At 55.2% G+C, this 21,494-nt stretch overlaps 1 pseudogene; it reads left to right on the top strand.

Annotated features, from left to right (window-relative positions):
* Positions 1–968: 968 nt before the first annotated feature.
* Positions 969–1,083, top strand: LOC120617418 (uncharacterized; annotated as a pseudogene).
* Positions 1,084–21,494: the final 20,411 nt, after the last annotated feature.

Below are 21,494 nucleotides of genomic sequence, written 5' to 3'. Positions count from 1 at the left end.
TTTGGTTTGGGGCAGGTAGCACTATGTTTTCTAGAGTTAGGGTACAATGTTGCACAAAATAGAACAACACCCCTCCCCCTTCTCTCCCCCACCCCCAGCTCTAGAGAGCATGACACAGACACGGAGCCACCTGTGGAGGGGGCGGAGTCCTCAGTGCAGCTGTGCTGAAGGCCACCAATCCCAGGAGGCTCCAGGGGAGTCCCCACCCCACTCCCCATCTGGAGCTCCACTTCTCAGCACCATGGGACAGGGACAGAGGCCACTCTAGTGAGAAACAGACTAGAACTTGACTTGGCAGAGAAGGAGGGTGTGACACCCCCACGAGGGAGATTCTCATCTTTGTCCCTGGTTGCAGGCCCACGACCCCTAAGTCTTGGGCTCCGGTGAGTGACAAGAGTGTCGTCTGCGAGCTAATCAGATGCCCGGTGGCCCTAGAGAGCTACAGGATGGGTGATATGTTCAAGAAAGACCAAGCTGTGGGTAGGGAGCTGGGAATTTCTGCCTCTTCCTCTGAGAAGAGGCTGGAGACCAAGTTCATGGTCATCGGCCACATCTACATCGTGGAACCTCCATAAAACCCCTCAAGAAGGGGAGTGTGGAGAGCTTCTAGGTCTGGAGCTCACAGCTCAGAGGCCTTGCACGCTCCGGGCCCCTCCCCCACACCCTGCCGGCCCCCTCGCACCTGGCTGCTCCTTGATAATAGCTCCCTGAGTGCTATGAGTCGCTCTAGCAAATCTTCAAACCCAAGCTGGGGGGCGTGGGAACCCCTGAGTTATAGCCCAGAAGAGTGATGGCCCAGGACCTGTGACCAGTGTCTGAAGTGAGGCCATCGGGCGGGGTGCACGCTGACGCCTGGACTGAGCCTTGGCCTTGAGCGGACGTGCAGGACACCCCACTGGTGTCCGCAGAGCTGGAAGGCTGGCTGCTATGGGACAGAACCCCACGCGCTCGGTGTGAGAACTGCCCAGGTCTGCGGCCACGCCACCCTGAACACGCCCGGTGTCTGAGCCGGAAGCTAAGCAGGGTCGGGCCTGGCTAGTACTCGGATGGGAGGCCACCTAGGAAGACCAGGTGCTGTAGTCGTAAAAATAAAAAAATAAAGGATCGTAAGCTGACAAGTTCCTTGCAATCTGTGAGGTCAACTAAGGGTCACCTTGCCTAAAAAAAAAGAGCTGCTCCTTACACAAACAGTTCAAAGAGACCCTAACTTAGACCCCAATGTGTACCCCGAAAAGAGAACAGGAGGGCGGGCGGCAGCGCCGTGGGGACGAGGACAGGCAGGCGGCACGGGCGCCACGGGCAGCGGGCTGAGTGGGGGCGGGGCAGTGGGAGGGGACTGTGAGGGACTGTGAGGCCAGGACCCCCAGGGCCCGCACCCCCGCCGGCTCCACCGCCCCGCAGTGCTGCCCCTGCGCCTCGGCCCGGAGGCGGTCTCCGGCCATGGGGCTGTGCTCAGCCAGTGCTCAGAGCGTGACGCGCAGAGGGCCCAGGGCTGGCTCCCCAGGAGCAGCTCCCTGCCCCTCGGGCACAACGACTCTGTGGCGTGTCCCCGGCATCCCCCAGAGCTGCAGTCCCCCGGGCCCCGGTCACCCACGGTGGCGCCCTGCTCGCTGGCCTCTGTCCCCTCCCTGGCTCATGCGCCCCTTCCTTACACACACGTCCTGAAGCAAACCCAAAGCCAGCTGCCGGCATTGCGAGGCCCGCGTCCCGGCATCCAGTCTGCTTCTGGGGACGCCCGGCAGGAGGCAGGCTGCCCCCGCCCACCTCCGCTGGCATGCCGCCTGGGCCCGCCCCTGCGACCAAGGGCAGCAGTGCCCTGACTCGCCAGACCCGGGCCGTGTGCCCACCCCGGGCCCCGGTGCGGTCGGAACCCTGAAACACGTGGGAAGAGAGCACTGGGGAGGAGAGGCAGGGTCCGCTCCAGGGGGGGCGTCAGACGGCAAGGCAGACGGGGCGGGGGCTGGGAGAGTGACATGCCGTGGGTCAGCACAGCACGTCGGAGCCAGCGGGGCCTGGGGGCCGCATGGAGGCGGCACGCGCCACCCCCAGGAAGGAGCGGGCAGAGTGAACCCCACTCTTCCAGGTCGCTCAGCCCGGCTGGAAGAGTGGGGTCATGGGAGTGCCACCAGCAGTGTGGCTGCCACCACCCCAAACGTCCACGTCCACCCTGGCACAGAGGTCAAAAAGTCAGCGAGGCCCACAGAGGCCAGTGCCGTTTCCTGAGCCGTTCAGACTGTCTACACACGGCCCGCGCGCCGGGCGAGCCCCTGCGCTTGCCAGAACTCCACGTGCGGGGAATCACGCGACGCTGGCGGCTGCGGACGGGGGGCGGGTGACTCCGGATGCATATTCATGTCAGCACTCGCCGGCAGCAAACGTCTCTTGTCATTAACTGAACTCGACATCTTTCTGTAAGAATTACGGCAGCATCTCGGTTCCTTCCTATTCCCACTCATAAAATCTGTTTTGCGTGTTTTTTTTCCTTCTCCGTGGCGGGCGGCACGGTTGTTTAGTGCCTCATCGCATCTCCGATCAGAACTTCCGCTCACGTAGCCCTTCTAGGAGCTGAGTTTACACCCGTTACAGCGGGCACGTTGCTTGCAAATTAAGTGCCAGTGATGTATGCCTGCTCGCCTGGAGGTGTCACCATAAACAGCCTGTAACTGTCACCCCAGCACCCCCAGGGACACTGCTAAAGCTGACTGTATGTCATCAAGGCATTCTGTCTTACGTAGGTGTCCGCCCGAGACCAGGCTGTGCCTGGAGACCCCCTTTCGACACGGCACATTCTGTGCAAATCTGCTTGGTGGCATTGGAACATGTCACTCAAGCGCCCAAATTTGCATTCAGGACTAGAGGTCACTTTGCCTCTTGTCAAGTCAGACAAAAATACATGACTTTGGTCCCTTCGGAGCCCAAACGTAGGCAATCACCCAGTTTGTAGACAAGCAGGGAACGTACCAGCCACAGCCACGTCACCAGCCTGGCTCCGTCGCGCACACTTACAGGTGCTTCACCGCTGGCAAAACTCTCGCCTCTCGTCTTTAATGTCGGCCTCATCATGGTTCTGGGTGGTTGGACAAGGCGATTCGTTATTCCTGTGACCCTGGGAGAAAGTCTTGGCCCAGGGGTGGGCGGGGCCTCGCTTGAGGCCCTCAGGGTGTTGGCGGCAGCGGCAGCCAGCCAGTGGGCTTCCACTTCCTCTAACGTCTTTGCTTCCCGGCTAGCTCCATGCCACCCCCAAAAGCTCCTGTCATATCCCCACGGGAGCAGTGGCCACTCTGCCCACAGCCCTCTCTGCCTCTCTGCCCCACATGGCACCCACCTGCCCACCGCTCCCTGTGACCCGGGAGCTCCGTGGGGACAGGCTCTGTGTCCCTCTCCTCCGAGCTGGGCACAGGTGGTGAGCACCTTTGGTGAGTGAAGACTCCAGGCTGGACGGCAGGAGGACCTGACCTCGGCCCCAGACACCGCGTGGAGGAGTGGAGGGCACGGGGCGGGCAGCCGTTATAGTCAGCCCAGGCTCAGCCCAAGACACAGTTCCACAGACGGGGGCTCCCTGCCGGGGGCTCTGCCTTTCCTGTCCCTCCAGACACGGTAGGGGCACTGGGTGGCTCTGAACCCTGGTGGCAGAAACTGGGTTTTTATCGTGTCCTGCAAGTCATCAGTGCGTTGGCCGCGCCCCACCCCCCGCAGCCCGGCAGAGGGTCTGGAGGCTCCACGGCCTGGACGCCAGCGCGGGGTTCAAGTACGGATTTGCGGGTGAGAGCGGAAGGCGCTACAACAACACGTGCCCCACGGGGAGAAGACAAGGGTCTGGACAGGAAGACGGCGGGTGAGGAGGGCTTCTTGGAGGAAGCGGCTTTTACACTCGGCCCAGACATCTGGCTCACAGTCAGGCCCAAGTGGGGGAAGTCACCGCCGCCAGGGCAAGGCACAGCACAGGCCCGAGCACGGTGGCAAGTGACAAAAGCTTGGAGAAGCAGTTCGTGACAGAGGCTGGCCCCGGGGAAGCACCGAGCGGGGAAAACGCTATTTACCCAACTGCCGCCAGGGCCAGGAAATGGCCGTGCCTCCCAGGGGGACCTCCTCTGTCACCCGAGATGGCCCCAGCCCGGCCCCCACCCTCTCCAAGGCGAGCAGACCACATCCAACACCGCGATGAGGAATGTCTAATGAATAAACATTATTTAAAGGGACTTCGTAATACCATGAATTTTTCAGTGGCAAAAAACAGCCGAGGACTTATTAAAAAATGCATGAATTTCGTATTTGATTATAAGTCAAGAGCAGAGAGAGAGAGAGAGAGAAATTTGGGGGGGTTGGCAGAAGACACCCACAGCCTTGCGGACAAGAACTAACAGGTTGTTTAAGCGGGAAGGAGCGACACGGTGATTAGTTAATTACCATGCAGCTGCACAACTGATACTGGTGTCCAATGAATTAAACGACCACACGAAGCCAGACCCCGATCCCTGCTGGAGGAGGCTGTCACCGGGGCTGCGGCACCGTGGTCCTGGCAAGTCGCCCTCCGCCAGTGTGCTCGGCACCTCGGGAGAGCTGGCGAGCTGAAGCGGTCCACTGCGCCCGCCGTGCAGGGTGCGTCCCGAGGCTCACACGCGGGCAGGGTCCCCGAGGCTGGAACCCGGCCTAGAGAAGATTCTCGGTGACTGTGGGGTGGGAAGGACCGGAGAGGAGTAACGGCCGTAAGGAAAGAGACGGGTGGGGACAGGAGCTGCTGGACAGGGAGACAAGGGTCTCTTCTCTCCAAGAGCACTGCTGTCACCCTGTCCCTTTCTGAGACGGCCACAACGAGGCGGAGGCCACTGTCCAAGTTCCAAGTGCACCCGGCCCTGCCCTGTCCCCACAGCAGCGGCGAGCTTACGTAAAGGCAAGTCCAGCCACGGATTTCTACCGGGATGAGAACAAAATCCACTCTCCCGCCATGACCTACGAGGCCCGCTGCAGCCTGACCCCCACCACCTCCCAACCCCGCCTCTCCTTCCACGCCCAGCCACATCGGTCTCTCTGGGCCACACATCTCCAAGCTCGGTTCCACCCCAGGACCTTTGCATGTGCTGTTCTAGCTGCCTGGCACTCTCTTCCCAAGCTTTCCCTGTCAAAGAGGTCTCAGCTAAAATGTCACCCGCTCCGAAGGCCTGTCCTAACTTCCTCGTCCGAACCAGGCACTGCCATTACTCTCTGTCACGTGAGCCCTGCGTGTTTCCTTCGTGTGCACCCCGGGATCTGCGTGACCTGCGTTAGCTGTGCTGACCCTTGTTCGTGCTGCCCCCCCGTGAGAACACAGCCTAAAGAGGAGCGGTCGCCGTGCATGAGTGTGCTCGGCCGCCTCCTGGGACACATGGTCATCACCAAGGCCCACATCCACGTCTTGAAGCAGTCTTAGCATAAGGAACCAGATCTGCGCTGGTGCCACCCACCTGGTCAAGGACGGCCCGCGACCTAGCACTAGGGGTCCACGCTGAAACGTATCGTCTCCTGGGGTCAGGGTCAAGTCCCAGCGAGCTGGCTTGTTCGACACAGCCACAGCTCCCTGCCCCGGAGTGCTGACCCGCGGCTGGCGACCTCCTGTGGCCCGGTCTCTCCGATTTCGGGAGCCTTTCGTTTGTTATGCTCACGCACAGAGGACCCCGCGACCCTTAGCCTCCGCCACGTGAGTTCCTGGCGTGACCTTCGAAAGGCCTTGTTCATGGCTACACACATTCGCAGGCACAAGGCACTGCAGACGTGAGGTCACGGCCGCTGGTTGGCTGTTTGCCCAAGGTCCCAGGACACGCCTCCTTTAAACATCTCCTAACGCCAACTAATAAGAAAAAAGGCCATCTGCAAACAACGCAAGCAGTCGGCCTGCCTGGGGGACGAGCGCTTCTGCAGAGAGCTCGGCTCTGTCGTAGCGGGAGGGAAATCGGCCAAACCAAAGGAGACGCCCCCAGGTGCAGTTTGAAGAACATTCTCTCTCCCCAGATGTCCTCAGCAAGGAGGTGGCAGGACGCACAGAGAGATGATGCCCTCTCTCAGGCAGACAGGAGGGAAGATGTGACAGTCACGCCATGAGACAAACGCCAAGGAGCCGACAGCAGGCACAACGCCACCCACCGCTGGCATTGGCGAGCGCCTCCTCGGTGTCAGACACAAGGCTAAGACTGTCACATCTATTATTTCAGTTAATCTTTGACATCGCCTCCGACCTACTGTGGAGGAGGCCGAGACTCACAGAGGGTAAGGAACCCGCCCGAGGTCACAGAGCCACTTAAGTGGCCGGCGCAGGTTAACGTCCAGGCCCGTCTGACTTTAAAATCGATCCAGCCCACACCGCACCTCTGCCGTGGGCCTGCTTCGCCAGCGTGGGCCCGGAAGGGGCCCAGGCTCGGCCCGGGCCTCCCCACGTACGGCTGGGCCAGGATGTCCTCCAGCAAGGCCATCCTTGGACGAGCCCTGAGAGGCTCCCACCTGGAGCCTGAGCAGTCTTGGGCCCCTGAGTCCCCAAGGCTCCTCCTGACTGCCTGAGATCTGGGTACCTGGATGTCTCTCCCACCTACCCTAATGGAAAGGTTCCATTCAGCCAAGGACGTTCTTTGCTCTCTGTACTGGATTATAAGGACCACGCTTCAGGTAACCTCGAAACTTGCCGTGGCCCCAAAGTGGGACTGTGTTTCCAGCCTTCCCCTGAAGCTGAGCAGCGCCCCCACGGCCTTGATGGGCCTCCTTTCATCCGCACCCCCATCCAGGTCTGGGGGTGCTAGACTTCCGGTTGCAGCCCTGACATCTGAAGCCCAGCACGCTGTCCCCTCCGTGAAGACAGGCTGGCCCCCAGGCTGAGGATCCTCTCATACTCAAGCTCTCTGCTCAGGACAGTCAGAAGAGCCACCGACCAAGACATCAGTGACACGGAGGCCTGGCAGTGGCCAGCTCTGTGCCTTTGGCTTCCTGCTGTGTGAAGTGGGGTGGGGGGTTGCTCCCAGCCAGCCCCGACGTCCAGGCATCAAGGTGAGGCTCTCAGTGAGCACGCATGTGCCAGAGAGCTCAGGGCACACGATCTCCCCTCCGTGGTGAGCGGTCCCACCGCTGTGCAAGGAAGCCACCAGCCCCGGCTCCAGATAAACCTGCAGGACCCCCGCCTGAGGAATCGGGGGCACGAACCCCGTTACTGGTGATGTCGCCCCCTCTCATTGGGCTCCAAAGAACCCCTGTGGGACCTCAGTCAACATTTGCTGAGAATCAGACCAACCTCGTTACGATTCAGTGCGAACACAGCACTGAACTCCGCAGCAGCGTGCCCCAGGCCCGAGACGGGGACATCAAATTAACCTGCACACGTGTCCCTGGGACAAAAGGCGTTTCCTGACCCCTCTGCCAGTTTACTCGTCCCAGGCTCTGCCCGGGTGCTCTCGCAGGCTCACGGCAGTGGACCAGCTCCAGCTCTGGAAAACCCCGGGCACAGAGCAGAGCACACTTGCCATCCGAGCGGACGGGGGAGTCGACAGGGAGACAGGACCGGTGAGAATCCCGACCTGGAGCCACGGGGCCAGCCAGGGCTTAATTCATCTTCCACTCACTGTCTGTTACTCCCTGGCTTGCCTTCTCAGTCTCCATGTTCTCACCTGGAAAATAAAGCAGAGATCAGGTGTGGCAGGGATTAAATGAAATCATCTTCGTGACGTGCATAGCACTCCGCTGGATGCATAGTAGGCTCTCGAAAAAAAAATTATAATAAATCAACCACCCCATAATAATGACAAAGCCATGTGCCCTCCCCGCCCCCCAAAAAAAGCACAATTAAGACTTACGTGCCTTAGCGACATCAACTATTTAAAAATGTAGACAGAAGAAATGACCGACTGGGACCCCACTCAGGTTTGGGTTGTAAAATGCTGTTTAGAGGCTGCTCCGCTTCGAACACATGCTGTTATGATAGGTGAGCTGTAATTCACGGAATTGTAAAATACACAGCTGTCTTTGAAAACGAAAACACACATCACAATGACAAGAGACGAATTAGAAACTCAAAGTGGCAGTCGACTGCCACGCGCAGACTCAAAGCGGCTGAGGCCTCGGTGTCTGCACCGCTGCGTGGGCCCACAGGCTGGAGCCGTGACCTTGATTCACGAGGGGCAGCTAGGGAAGTGTGGCCCACTGCCACCGGGTCACGAGGGCGCACACTGGATGACGGACCCGTCCAGAGCCTGAGCGATACGGAGAAAACAGCGATGCTGAGATCGGCACAAATGGCTGGGTGCTGCCACGGGCAGGTGACCCACTGAAGACACACGACAGACTCAGGTCAGCCAGTTAGTAGAAACAGGAGCTCGGTAGAATTCAAGTTCAAAGACGTGAAGACAGAACTAGACGGAAAAAGAGATGGGACACCTTGGGGAAAAAATTGGAACCCAAAAAGCATCATCAACGAGGAACACAACAGGCACTATCGACAATCTAATTACCGACATGGAGAAAAGACTCAGAGCAATGAAAATGAATGCATATTAAAAAAAGAAATCAAAGCCATTAGAGAGACACTAACTATAAAATAAAGGCAGTTTATCTTAGAAATAATTGGTGTTCCTGAAGAAGAAAGTCCAACAAATGGAACAAAATATATATTCGAAGGTATAATATGAGAAAGCCTCCTCTTGTTGAAAAAAAATCACTGAACATGCCCAGAACAAAACAAAACAAAAGAGCACAATGTATTTCAGGAGCATTCGATACAGAAATATCAACACAAAGACAAAACCCATCCTAATTCAGTTATTAAACTTCAAAGTTAAGACAGACATCTTCACACATCCGAACAGAGAAAGCGAAATCACACGCAATGGGAAATTCAGGCCAGAACTTGCAGTGATGCTCAGAGCAGAAGAAAAGGGGTTGAGGTCCCCGACTTCTGAGAGGAACAAAAGGCGAGTCAAGAATACAACCCGGCCCGCCAGCCCTGTCCAGCGGCAGAGAGCAGCCATCGTGAACCATTAAATACGTCAGAAAGCAAATAACACGAGGAGATTTCTTGGGGGGAAAAAAATCATTCACAATTATATCTGGCTCTTTAACAAATTAATAATAGTAATAATAATAATAAACACTAACTCAGGAATTTAGACATCGGGTAAAAGAACTAGGGAAAAACAGAGGATTTCTCTAAATATAGAATACATGCTAAGCACCTAAGCAAGTTACAATTACGGAACGAAGTAGGACATTAATTAACCCGGATAAGGAAAAAGTCACACTTAACTGACAAGTCTCAGTTGGCCATGGAAGGGAAAGGCATCAGTGTCTCATCTTTGAAAGAAGGGAGTCCCCAGACTAGACTCGAAACTTTGAAATAAACTCGAAACCTGAAACATACCTTTAAAAAATAATGACTACAAACTCTTGATGTTTTTCGAAAGCTCTTTTTTATTTTTAAGGGATCCTCTAGGAAATGATTTTGTTCACATTTAAAAAAAAATATTCGAAGTTCATAGTTTCTTTGGTTTCACTTCAGTTATGATTTCTTCTCAGTTCTAGTAAAAGTATATATAATACTTTATATTTTGAAAGAATATCTAGAAATGGCCATATTTTTATAAAGGTAAATATCTGTCAATGTACCTATGTTGCCTTTTAATTATGTATGTGCACAGACAAGCGTCTGGAATTATATATGACTCGGGTAGTGGAATTTTGGTGGTTTTTTAAAACTTTATTGTACTTGCTCGAAGTCTTTACAATAGCATGCATGTTTTGTTTTTATAAAAGTAATAGAACGATTTCCTGGAAGCAAATACACCAAGATATTATGTGAATAATTTCTGGTGATAGGAATACTGATGATCATTTTGTTCTGTGTTTTTTAACGTTGGGGAATTTGAACTTCAAAAATATGTTTAAGAAAAAATAAAGATAATCATTTAAAAAACAGAAATAAAATCTATAATTTCCAAATCAAGAGAGGAAAATAAAAGCTTTAGTGATCAAATGTAAACAGGAAGAGAGTTGCAGAGACAAGAAAAACCGTGGCAAAGAAAACATACCAAATAAGCCAGTGAAAATAAGTCCAAACAGATCATATCTACATCTGTAATAAACATAAACAGACTTAAGTTATTAATTCGAAGATAAAGTCTAACAGACGATAATTTCCTTAGTCTAGTGATGTGCTTGCTACAAGGCTAACTGATACGAACAACCCAGGAAAGCCAAAGACACAGGACTGGAGCAGATACGCCTGCATGACCAAACGGAAATAGAATATCAGCAGCAAATAAAACTGAACTTCAGACAAAAGGCGTTTATGGAGATGAAGAACACGAGGCAATTACAGAAGGACTCGCCAAGCAGATGAAACAGTCGCAAACCGCATGTGCCTAACAGCCACAAAGCAAAACCGACAGGATTATAAGGAGAAGCTGACAAGCCCACGATCAGAACGGGAGATCTGAACTCACTGTATCAGAACCTGGTCCCGCAGAGAAAGATGACTTGGGACATAGAAATCGTATCTGACACTGGACCCAGCTCGACCTAATAGATCTATAAAGAACCATGCAGAGAACAAGTAGAGAGCATGCGGTATTTTCCTGAAAATGAGGAATATTTACCAGTGACCAGTCTTGCAGTAGAACACGATAGAAATCTCGACCAATTTCAGAGAATCAAATATCAACAAATACCATTCTCAGATCCCAATGGAATTAGAGACGGACAATCGAAAGACCCTTAGGACAAAACTACAGATTTTTTTAAATGACATTCTTCAATTAGTCATGTTAAGAGTGCAAATCCCCCCAAAATAAAACATTCAGAACTAAAAGAAACAAGAATTCTACTTACCATAAGTCGTGGGGTAAATTCCGTACAGTTTTTAATTCACTTACATAAAAAGCGAGGGTGTGCGTAAAAACAAATGAGTTAGTTGTACGACTTGAGAAGAGTAAACTAAACAAGCGTAAAAGCGAGAAAATCGCCTGAGGTGAGGATTAGAACGTGAGTAGTCTTCGAAGGAAGTACTCCCAGGAGAAACCAGTAAGGAAGTGGAGGGCAAGATGTGTTCTGTCCTGTGGCAAAGGAGTTGAGACTTTACATTCTAGCACCTGCCAGTCATTGGCTAAAGGCTGCTGGCGTGTGGGAGGGATATAAACCTGGGGTACTTCCAGCCCCTGCGCCCACCTGCAGGCATTTGAAGGTTGCAAAGGCAAACCTTTAACAGCAAAGCACACGGAAGCCGGGAGAGGGACAGGCTGAGCTGGTCAATAGGATCCGAAGGCACCGACAGAGCCCTCTGCAGAATTTCCCTTAGGAGAAAAACGACAATGTAAGAGAGATGCTCAGTACAAAAAAAAAAATCCAGTTATTATAAAAGAAGCAGATAGATGTCTAGAAAAACAGATGAAGAAAAATAGCAGACTGCACTTTTGAAAAAGCAGCATTTGAGCAAACTAAGCTCAGAGCAGCCTCCCTCTCCCACCAATCACAACTAAAAATTCTGGGCAAAACACAAAAAGCAACTGCCTGATGGCTTTGAAAAGTTAAGAATTCTAGAGCATCTTCTAAAAAAGAATCCGATGAATTAATTAAAATGAAATATACCCCCAAAACTCAAATAAAATAACACAAAAGCAGGCAGGCAAAGAAGAGGCGTACAAAAAGCAGAGAGGACGCGCAGAAAACAAACAATAAAACGCTAGACCTACATCCAAACATACTATAATGACACTAAATGTAAACGATCTAAATACACCAAGTAAAAGACAGAGATTGTTAGTTTGGATTTAAGAGGAGGGAGAAAAAGGCCCAACTATATGCCGTGCAAACGCTTAAGGGAGAAATAACTTTACCCGACTTACTGCAGAATATAAAAGGAATTAATATTTCCCAACTCATTGTGTGAGGCCCATATTACCTTGATCCCAAATCTGGCAAAAACATCATAAGAGTAATAAACAGTTTGCAGACCACTATCTCTCATCAGTGCAGATAAAAAGATTCTCACGAAAATGTTAGAAAAACAATTTTAATAATATTTGAAAAAAAATAATACATCTGATCACATGAGGTTTACCCTGGGAACACAAGGTTAGTTCGACTTTGCAATCAATATAAACCACCCTATTAACGGACTGAAGAAGAAAAGGCATGTGATCATTTTACTAGGTGCAGAAGAAACACTTGTCAAGTCAGCCCTTTGTCATTGTTTAAAGTTCTCGGCGAACTAGGAAATTCAGGGAACTCCCCTGACCCAGGGAAGGGCATCTGCTGAGGGAACTATGGCTAACGCCAACTTTAACGCGGAGAGACGGAGAGCTTGCCGCTCAGGGCAGGAGCAAACGAAGATGTGCGTCCTTGTCACTTTCATTCGCCACCATACTGGACGTCCTTTCTTCACAGGCAGCCTGAGGCCCAGACAGACCCGTGGGTCAGAAAGAACGCACCGAAACGGACCCAGGCTGAAGTGGACACCTGATACAGAACAGAAGCGGAGTCGCCAATCAGTGGAAAGGTGTGTGTGTGTGTGTGTGTGTGTGTGTGTGTGTGCGTGCGTGCATGTACATATGTAAGCTTACATGCATATCTATAGATGAAATAGAGACAGAGATACTAATATATAGCTCTCTCTACATGTGTATATATGTAAGAATATTTACATATATTGATATATAAGTCTACATATCTATCTATATTATGGCATTTCACCATTCATAAAAATGCAATCCGGGAATTTTAAAATCATAAATGTGAAAACGTAAAAGGGTTTAGAACGAGTTTCTTAAATACATACACACCACCAAACAGAATAAAACGATAAATATGATCACACTAAAATTTAAAATGTCTGTGTGTCAAAGACACTATTAACAAATTTTTAAAAAAGTCATAATCTAAGAGTATATATTGAAACATATTATCAACATTGTATTAGTATCAAGAATATGTAAAGTATTCCTACAAGGCAATTAGAAATCAATAGTTTAACAGTCGAAAGCATAAGAGATGAAACCCTAATGACCCACGAGCACACGAAATGATGTTTAATTTCACTAATATTCAGAAAGAATTCGAATCGAAATGAGATGCTATTATTCCGCATCAAAACCCATCGCCACATTGGTTAAATTGTTTTGATCTGGCAACATCGAGGGCACTTGAGGCTGAGGGGAGATGAAACATGTACGAATTGTTGGTGTCAATCAAAATGGCTAGGGCTACTTTCAAAAACGACTCGACTAAATCAGACGAGATGAGGTTGAGAGCGCATGTGCCCCGCACCCCCCGCTCGGGGATTCCGCTTCTGGGTACACACAGAGGACGAGCTGGCGTCCGTGCTCCGGAAGGCACACTCGCAGATGGTGGCTGGGACACGGTAAAGACCATCAAAGACGGATGGATAAACCGCCGTGCTGTGTTCACGCAACGAAACGCAACCCCATCGCTAAAACGGATGCCCCGAACGCATGCACGTCCGGAGAGAAGTCTCAAAAACGCCACGCTGAGGGCAGCAGGTGGGTGTGGACTGCATGGCACCATCGCCGTAGCACGCGAGCTCACGCACGGCGATTCGCGGACGCAGACACATGAAGCAGAAGTGTAAACTCCGATGAGGAAAAGCACAGCCCACTTCGGGGAGTGGCCCTGGGCTGCGCCACCGTCTGGGGCTCTGACGCCAGGACGCGTAGGGAGGGAGGGGACAGAGAATAAGTGACACGAACATGGGTTATTGTCATGTTTTCCCCTGTATTTCGTTTCTTTCTGTTTGAATTCTTTATGACAAAAAAAATTTTTTAAAGAAGGGAGAGACAGAGGAGCGAGGACAGAAAGACTAAGCGGAAATCGGCAGATGTCAGGAGCCGCTATCTCTTTAGAGCATTAGGAGGGATTTGATTCTTTGCTTTATACTTTTTCATATTTTTTTTCTAAATTATTCCCAGTAAGCATCGGTGACTCGTACAATCGAACGAAAACAATAAATGTCGTTTGAAACGCGCCTTGGTAAGCCATGTGGTTTAACAGCCGGCGGGGCGCAGTTTGGACGCCCGGGCTGAATCCCGGGGCAGCCGGGCCAAGTCGGGCTTCTGGGGGAACTGATAAGGGCACGACTGAATTTAAACGTCACTATCAGTAATGTCCCCTGGGCCCCAAGGGACGAAGGCTCCGGGCATCCGGACCCCTCGGCCAGCTTCCCAGAGGGCAGTGGCTGCAAGGAGAGATAAAAGCCAGCTTTGGAAATCAATTTTGAACATTGTGGTCACCACCCTGTCACCGAGTTACCATAGGCAAGGCCCCATGGCGGCCCTGAAGACATGGCGGCGGCCCCCTCGAGCCCCAGCATGTGGGCGCGGTCCTACGTGCGTCACGTGGGCACCGAGCTCAGCGACTTTGCAGACCTCCGGCGGGGGGGGGGTTGCATTTATTTCTCAGAACGACTCTGGGACGTCTCATTTCCCGGCAGAGAATTGGGACCGGAGAAGTTACCAGCACGGTCCTGCTGCTGAGTGGGGCAGGGACAGCACCCGGGAGGCCACCCAGCACCCCATGGTGGCGCGTTAGACCCCAGGACCAAGCTGGGGAGAGAGACGGCTTTGCATTGGGCACTACACCCCCAAGTCCTAAACCCCCGGCAAGGGGGCAGCCCCAAGCACAGGGGCCCGTTGGGGACCAGACTCCAGCCCTCGACGCCGGGGGTCCTGGTAAGCCAGGGCCCATCCCCGCTCCCCAGACGCTTAGTTACCAGTAACATCATCGCAGGAAATGCTGAGTCCCTTGGAAAGGGCTAAGTAAACGGGAATGAGAAAGACGCAGCGTTTTCTCCCGGCCCTGTTTCTACTGGCTCTTCATTCTGTTTCGTGGGCAGGATCTGTTGCAGCCGAGCTCCAGACGAGCCATTTCTCACCTCTTCGGGATAAACCCACACACAGCGCTGAGGGGCCGGCAGGGGCCCTGGGAGCCAGCCGACCACGGCGAGATGGCTCTGGGGCGCCTCTGGATCTCTGGGGCGCCTCTGGCTCAGAGGCGAGCAGGAGGATGGCGGCCTTCCCGCCGGTCTCCCGACTTCCTTCCCCGGACCCCTGGAGCCCGCAGCTCCTGCCAGCCCCAAGCCTTGGCTCAGCTCCCATCCAGGGCACTTCATCCCCTTCCCCGCGGGCAAGCTCCCTGAGCGGCCAAGGTCCCCTGGATGGAGAACGTGCCCACGAGACGGGACGCGGATCGTCCAAAGCCGCAGAAGCGGTGGCGTGTCTGCGTGGGTCTGGGGGCCGGGGCGGGGGGCCGGGGGGCCGCATGCGCTGCTCTCCTGTGCTGGGGGCCCACGGGCTGCACGAGACCCCTGTTCTCAGCAGAGACGCTACCTTTAGGGCTGTCACATCACCTAGAGCCCGGTCCAGGCAGCTTCTCCCTCCAGGCCTCACTCGGTCTTGCTGGGACCAGGTGGAAACATAACAGTGTGACTCCAGCTGGGGGTTGCAGGGAAATGGGGCCCCAGACTGGACAGCGTGGGCTCCTCTGAAAGAATCGCCCCACTCAGGGAATAAGCGGGGACCAGGCAACACACCAGACGCCACCTCTCCCCCTGAGTCCCCTGGGATTCAGGCCTCAGCAGCGGGCCACGGGGAAGAGCGGGCTGAGGCCGAGCTGGCGGAGTTCCCACACGCGGGAGAGGGCCTCGGCGGGCCGAAGCTTCCGACTTCTGAGCAAATCTGGAAATCCCAGTGCTGGACAGCGGCCGCCAGCTCGAAAAGGCCTGAGCCGACTATCATGTCCCGCCTAACGTAGGAGCACTTCAAAAAACACACCGTAAAACCTAGCACCACTGGAAAGATCCCACCACTATCGATCAAGAAACAAGGCCAAAAAAATAAGAGTGGATGGGGGAGGGGGAGGCAGAGGGGGCGGAGCGGGGAAACGGCTCAGCTTCTTACCGACAAACGGGTACCAGCAGCTCCTTTGCTAATCAAATCTTAGAATCATTCGGTGTCCACCTCCAGACCTGCCCAGGTCATGGTCATTTCACATGACCCCCGGGGCCCACGGCAATGATGCTATGATGCTGACATTTCCATATTTGACCATAATCAACTCGATTTTGTAGCAGCCTCATCGAGGTGTAATTCACCGATCATAAAATTCACGCAAAACTACTCTTCGAGAACGCGTAAAGAGCAGTCGGGAGCTGAGCAGAGTGACTGGGAGAAAAGGGGCTCGGTGACGTCGTTTGGGGACCCACACTGATGGGACCGTCCCTGAGGAGTGGCTTCCTAAGAAGAGCTGGGCCGGCGCCTTCCAGGTGGCGGAGGTGATGGCAAGCGCCCGGGAACCCCACGAAAATGATTTCTCTGAAAGCCTCCGGAAGAGACTGTGGGCTAGAATTAAAATAACGCCCTATCAGATGACGTCACAAACGTAACAACACAGTCGCTTAGAGCTGGGTCACGCCGCGGGGCACGCAGTTCCCTGACGAGGTGGGCACCCCTCAAGGAGCAGGGGTTTCTGAGACCCACATCTGAGCCAGCCGAGCCCAGAAACCACAGAAGGGGAATCCAAAGACCCCTAATTCCTCAGCAGGCTCGGCCTGGGCGTCGGTTCACTGCGGACCTTGTGGGAGAGGGGGAACTTCTGAACAGGACCCCAGCCAGGACTCTCGGCCAGCGCCCCCGAAACACTGCTGGAAGGGGCGGCGGGTCTGGGGTCGGCAGCCGCTTCCCGTGTGCCCCGTGAAACCTTGCCTGTGGCACGTACGTGGTCGCCAGTGCTCAGCCTTCTGGAGCGTCTCGAGCATCGTCCACCTGAAGACACTGCTCATCCCCACTTCACAGCTGGGACCCACGTGGCACCCGCCCCCACCCCAGGCCGCCGAGGGATCCCAACCTGTCATTTCCTTGTCTCCAACAGCTGTGACTTATTCCACAGGCTGTGCTCTCCACCGCTTTGTAAGCGAGACTGCATGTTTCAATGCACGACGGAGAAAAGTAGCTTTTGTTGGTCCAAGTGTCCTAAATTCTGGTGTCCAGAAAAAAAAAAAAAAAAATAGGTAGCTGTATAAGTATATCACAGCTTTTGAAAGCCATGACGATAAATCGCATTAATTTGGAGCCCATTAATCTGGAGTATGTGCTAATCCCACAGGCCTAGGAGGGAGTTTAGCGCGGAAGAGTTTGCTTCCTAAGCAAAGAAGGATGCAAACCAGCCCCAGTAAGCACAATCTACTTAAAGGCAGACGCGGCTCTTAAAGAAAAAGGCTCACTGCCGGCCAGTCGGCCAGCCACCAGCTGCGGGTAGGGGGCGCCACGTCCCTCGGCCATGCCCTGGAGAGCCACTGGTCCCAGAGCCTCCTGAGGGAGGGAACGGGCCCGAGGTCGCGCACCCAGCCGTTCTGCCCCATGGCCAGAGGCCCCTGCTCTGCCTCACACAGGCTCCAATCCCAGCTCTGTCGCTATGGTGATACTCGTCGCATCTCCCTCCACGTGCTCATCTGCGTGATGCAGATGAAGGCTAGGGGCCCCCCACCCTCTGACGTCCCAAAGAAGGTGGTCCCAAAGCGGGCTGTGTGCAATCAGCCCCACGAGCCGCGATCGGTGAGGGCAGAAGGGGCTCGAGGCTTCCGAGGGCCCCAGGCATGAGGTGTGGGTGCGGGCGGGAGGCACCGGGCCCGCGGAGACACGCACCGCAATTCCTGCTGGCGCCCGGCCTCCCTCGGCCTGTCGTGAGGTTCGCCTCTGGCCGGCCACCTGCGAGCTCAGAGGAAGGGTTGGACGTGGCACATCTCTGAACACCCTCGGTCCAGACCCGCCCGGCCCAACCTTCGGAACCGAACGAACGAGTGAACGAGTGAATGAATGAATGAAGCACGCCCCGCGGGCGCTGCTCATGGCGCTGGGGGTCTGGGAGGTGAGGGTCCCTGCTCCATGGCGCTCACATCCTTTCAGGTCACGCCTCCAAACCCGGGGCAGCAGAGGCCACCCGGCGGGGTGGGGTCCGGACAGCGGCCCGGCCTGGGCACGCTTGGCCGGTCTGAGCTGCCGCATCTTCGAACCAGCGCTGATCGTCCCTGTCGAAGGCGGTTTCTTCCGCGTCCGCACCAGGCGTGGCATCTTCGGACTTCCTGGAGCGGAGGACCTGACACGGGGAAGCGTAGCTAAGGGTCGTGAGGACAGGAGCCGGGGGTGGGGGTCGGGCAGTGCTCTCCTCTCGGAGCCCCTGGGGCGACAATTCAACCTGGCCCCTAGACACCCATTTCTGAAACGGGCTTTCCCATAGGGTCCTCACGGAGACGAGCGTGGCCCTGTACTGCTATGGCCAACAGCTGGGTGTGACACTCCCAGGGGCCGGGGGCTGGGGGTTGTACGAATCAGCCTCCTCAGGACCCTGTCCACGTCCATCTCCAGCTCGTCCCACTGAGCAGCTCCCTGACACGCTCGCTTCTTCCCGACAGCTCGACCTGGCAGCCAGGGTCCCAGGCTCACACGCTGCAGCTTCCCTCGGCTCCAAAATGAAATTTCCTGCTGATTTGCTGGCTGGGGTCACATGATCCCTACGAGCAGCAGCCCCACCCCCACTGCAGGAGGGCAGGGTTGACTTGGGGAGAAGGCACCCCGAAACCGTGAGAGAAGAAGCACATCCTCCCCTGGCAGAGGGGAGGCTGGCCACACGGGACGGGGCCTCGGCAGCACACCGGGACCCGTCCCCACCCACGGGCACCCTGCGTGGGGTTGTGCGCCTCTTACAGCCCACGCGGGGCTCCTCATGGCTTCGCCCCAAACTGCAGAGATGGGCAGGCAGTCGGGGAGCGGAGTGGACAGAGGCTCCCTCCTGCAGGGCCGTGCTCCGGCTTCAGAGAAACACGCAGTCACCCCGACAAGCCTGTTCCTCCGTCGGCTCGGCTGCCGTGACACCTCGGGCTGGGCGGCGGTGACAGCAGACATTTGCCTCTGCAGTTCTGGAGGCCACACGCCAGAGACGGGACTGCCAGCGGGCAGCTTCAGGCTGAGGCTGTTTCTCTCGGCCTGCAGGTGGCCACCTGCCCACGGCAGGCTCGCGTGGCCTTGATTCTGTGCTGGGGGGCGGGGGTGAGGGAACAGGTGTCTCTTCCTCTTCTTATAAGGACCCCAGTCCCATGAGGTTAGGACTCTACCCTGTGACCTCATGTAACCTTAGTACCCCCCTAAAACCCTCTCTCCAAATGCAGCCGCATCGGGCACTGGAGCTTGTCAGGGCATCGTGTGGAACTGGGGGACAGGATTCTGCAGCGCCAAGCCCGACACCGTGATGGGGCGCAGAGGGGACCCGCAGGAGGTGCGTCCTCCGCGTCACTGGCACTGAGCACACAGCCCGACCTCCCGTCCTCTCGTCCCGGCCACTCGGACCCTCTCAGTGGCAGACCCAGAGGCGGGGCCGGCTGTGGAGGTTCTACTTGGGGGGCGTGGGGAGGAGGGAACGATGCAGGTGTGGCCGTGGGCAGGTGGGCAGCCCCCTGGGCGCCTCTGGGAGGCTGTGCCGGCCACACCTTAGGGCCGTCCCACCCAAACAAGGAGGCAGCTGGGGCGCTCGTCAACGCCCATTCGTCAGTCCTGGAGCATCAGCTCCCCTGGGTCTCCAGCACTCACCCGTGGGGAGAGGGACATGCTGGCAGGTCCCCACGGTAGGAAGCTGCTGGTGTGCCAGGCAACCGTGAGTGACAACGGCATATGGACCGGTCACTACACGCTCCAAGCAGGTATTCTATAGGGCCGAGACCAGCCCCAAGTGACCAGGAGGGGACAGGCAGCCCTGTGGGACTTGGTCCCCGTGGATAAGCCGGGGCCTCATTCTAAAATACCGGAAAGCCCCCCAGGGGAGCTGGGGTCCCCCTCGAGCTCCCGGCCACCCCATGCATGTGGGGAGCTGCCAGCCTGAGGTGGCTGCTCAGAAGCGACGTTTGCCCCGGAACAGAATCGCCCCTTGGCACGATGGGGACGGGCTGCACCCACCACGTCAAATCGAGTCAGACACTCCCTTTATCTGCACCATAATTCAGTTTCTCCAGAAGAACGTGTTGCCACGAAACGTTGGGGACTGTTTTAAAGAAAAGCCATTTTCTTCACTAGTATCGTTTTCAATGAACTATGTGGTATTAATTTTTAAATTGAAATCAAGAGCGGAGCAAAGCACACAGGCAGACACACGCACGCACGTGGAGTAGATGGCAATTTTAAAGTTGTGACAACCGTGACTGTGAATGCCACACCGATGGCTTCCGGGGGGCGGCTCGGGGTCATCTGCCTGAACTCCCAACCCCAGACTGGCACGCTGAAGAATCGAGAGCTGCCTTGGGCCGAAAGGGTATGTCTTGGGGGTCCCACAGCCCCCGGAGGTCGTCCTGTACTGGACCCATTTCTCAGAATCCCGGTGAGTTCTGGGGCCCTTGCTGGGGAGTGGAACAGGTGGCGGAAGAGGTTAAATTTAGACCCACTCGCTCGTGACCTGAATCGAACATCCGAGGGGCTCGGCCGCTCGCTGCAAATGACTCTCCACCGCCAAGAACATGAAATGCTCCGGCGCAAGACGTTGAAATGGACAGTGCAGCCGGCACGCTGCGGGCTCCTTAAAAACAAGGCCCATTGTTCCCCCGGCCGCCTATTAATAGCTCGAAAAGACATCTGTTCCTAATTCGGTCTTCTCAAATCAAGAAATCTTCCCTTCGCTTCCCTCCAGGGCTGGGATGAAATCCATCAAGTGACAGAATTTATCAAGCGCCAGGCACACTCCCACTCAGACCTCGGAACCGAGTCTGCGGCCTGAGCCCAGCCCCTCGAAGGCCCAGGTCTGCAGGGGCCTGAAGCCTTCTCCAGCACAGACAGATGTCCGTCCACAGCAAGCCGCACAGTGGCCGCTGAGGAAGACCCCCATGTCAGCTGGTCCCTCCTCCATCGTACCCAAGAACCCTCTGCTCCGTCATCCGGAGTCAGCTGCCCACTAGCTTTTGACTCCAAGCATAGCTTCCCTTGGACTCTGCCGGTGACGGGCAACTCACCCCCTCTCCAGGGATGAGCGACTCGACTCATCCCTGGATATCTATGACAGTCGACACACCTGAGACCCATCCCCCACACAGGCCCAACTCTGCTCCCAGGGGCCACGGTCAACTACCTGTGACCGTCCTTCAGCTGCATGAGCAGAAAGGTCTGCCTGTCACCGAGACTCCTCGCCAGCTTCGATACCTGGGATCGGGGGCGGCTGTGGTTCCAAGGCCCAGGTGGGACGATCGAGTCTAGTGACATAAAGCCACATGGTGGCTCTCCCTCATTTCTGAGAAAACCCCCAAATGTCCACGCGTGCCCCTCCCACGCCCTCGCCCGCAGGTCCACGCGCACAGCTCGCGGTTCCTCTGGCCCGCCGCGCCCCTGCTCACTCCCACCCCCGGCCCTCGCCCGCCCTCCTCGTGGCCCAGCAAGATTTTCTCTGCCTTCTCCGATCTCTGGTCCCCATCTTGCATCCTCACCCCAGGCCCCCAGGGCGCACCTCCAGCA

Source organism: Pteropus medius, unplaced genomic scaffold, assembly GCF_902729225.1.
Source record: "Pteropus medius unplaced genomic scaffold, Ma_sr-lr_union100, whole genome shotgun sequence".
Lineage (NCBI taxonomy): Eukaryota > Metazoa > Chordata > Mammalia > Chiroptera > Pteropodidae > Pteropus > Pteropus medius.
This window is presented reverse-complemented; position numbering and strand designations above follow the sequence as displayed.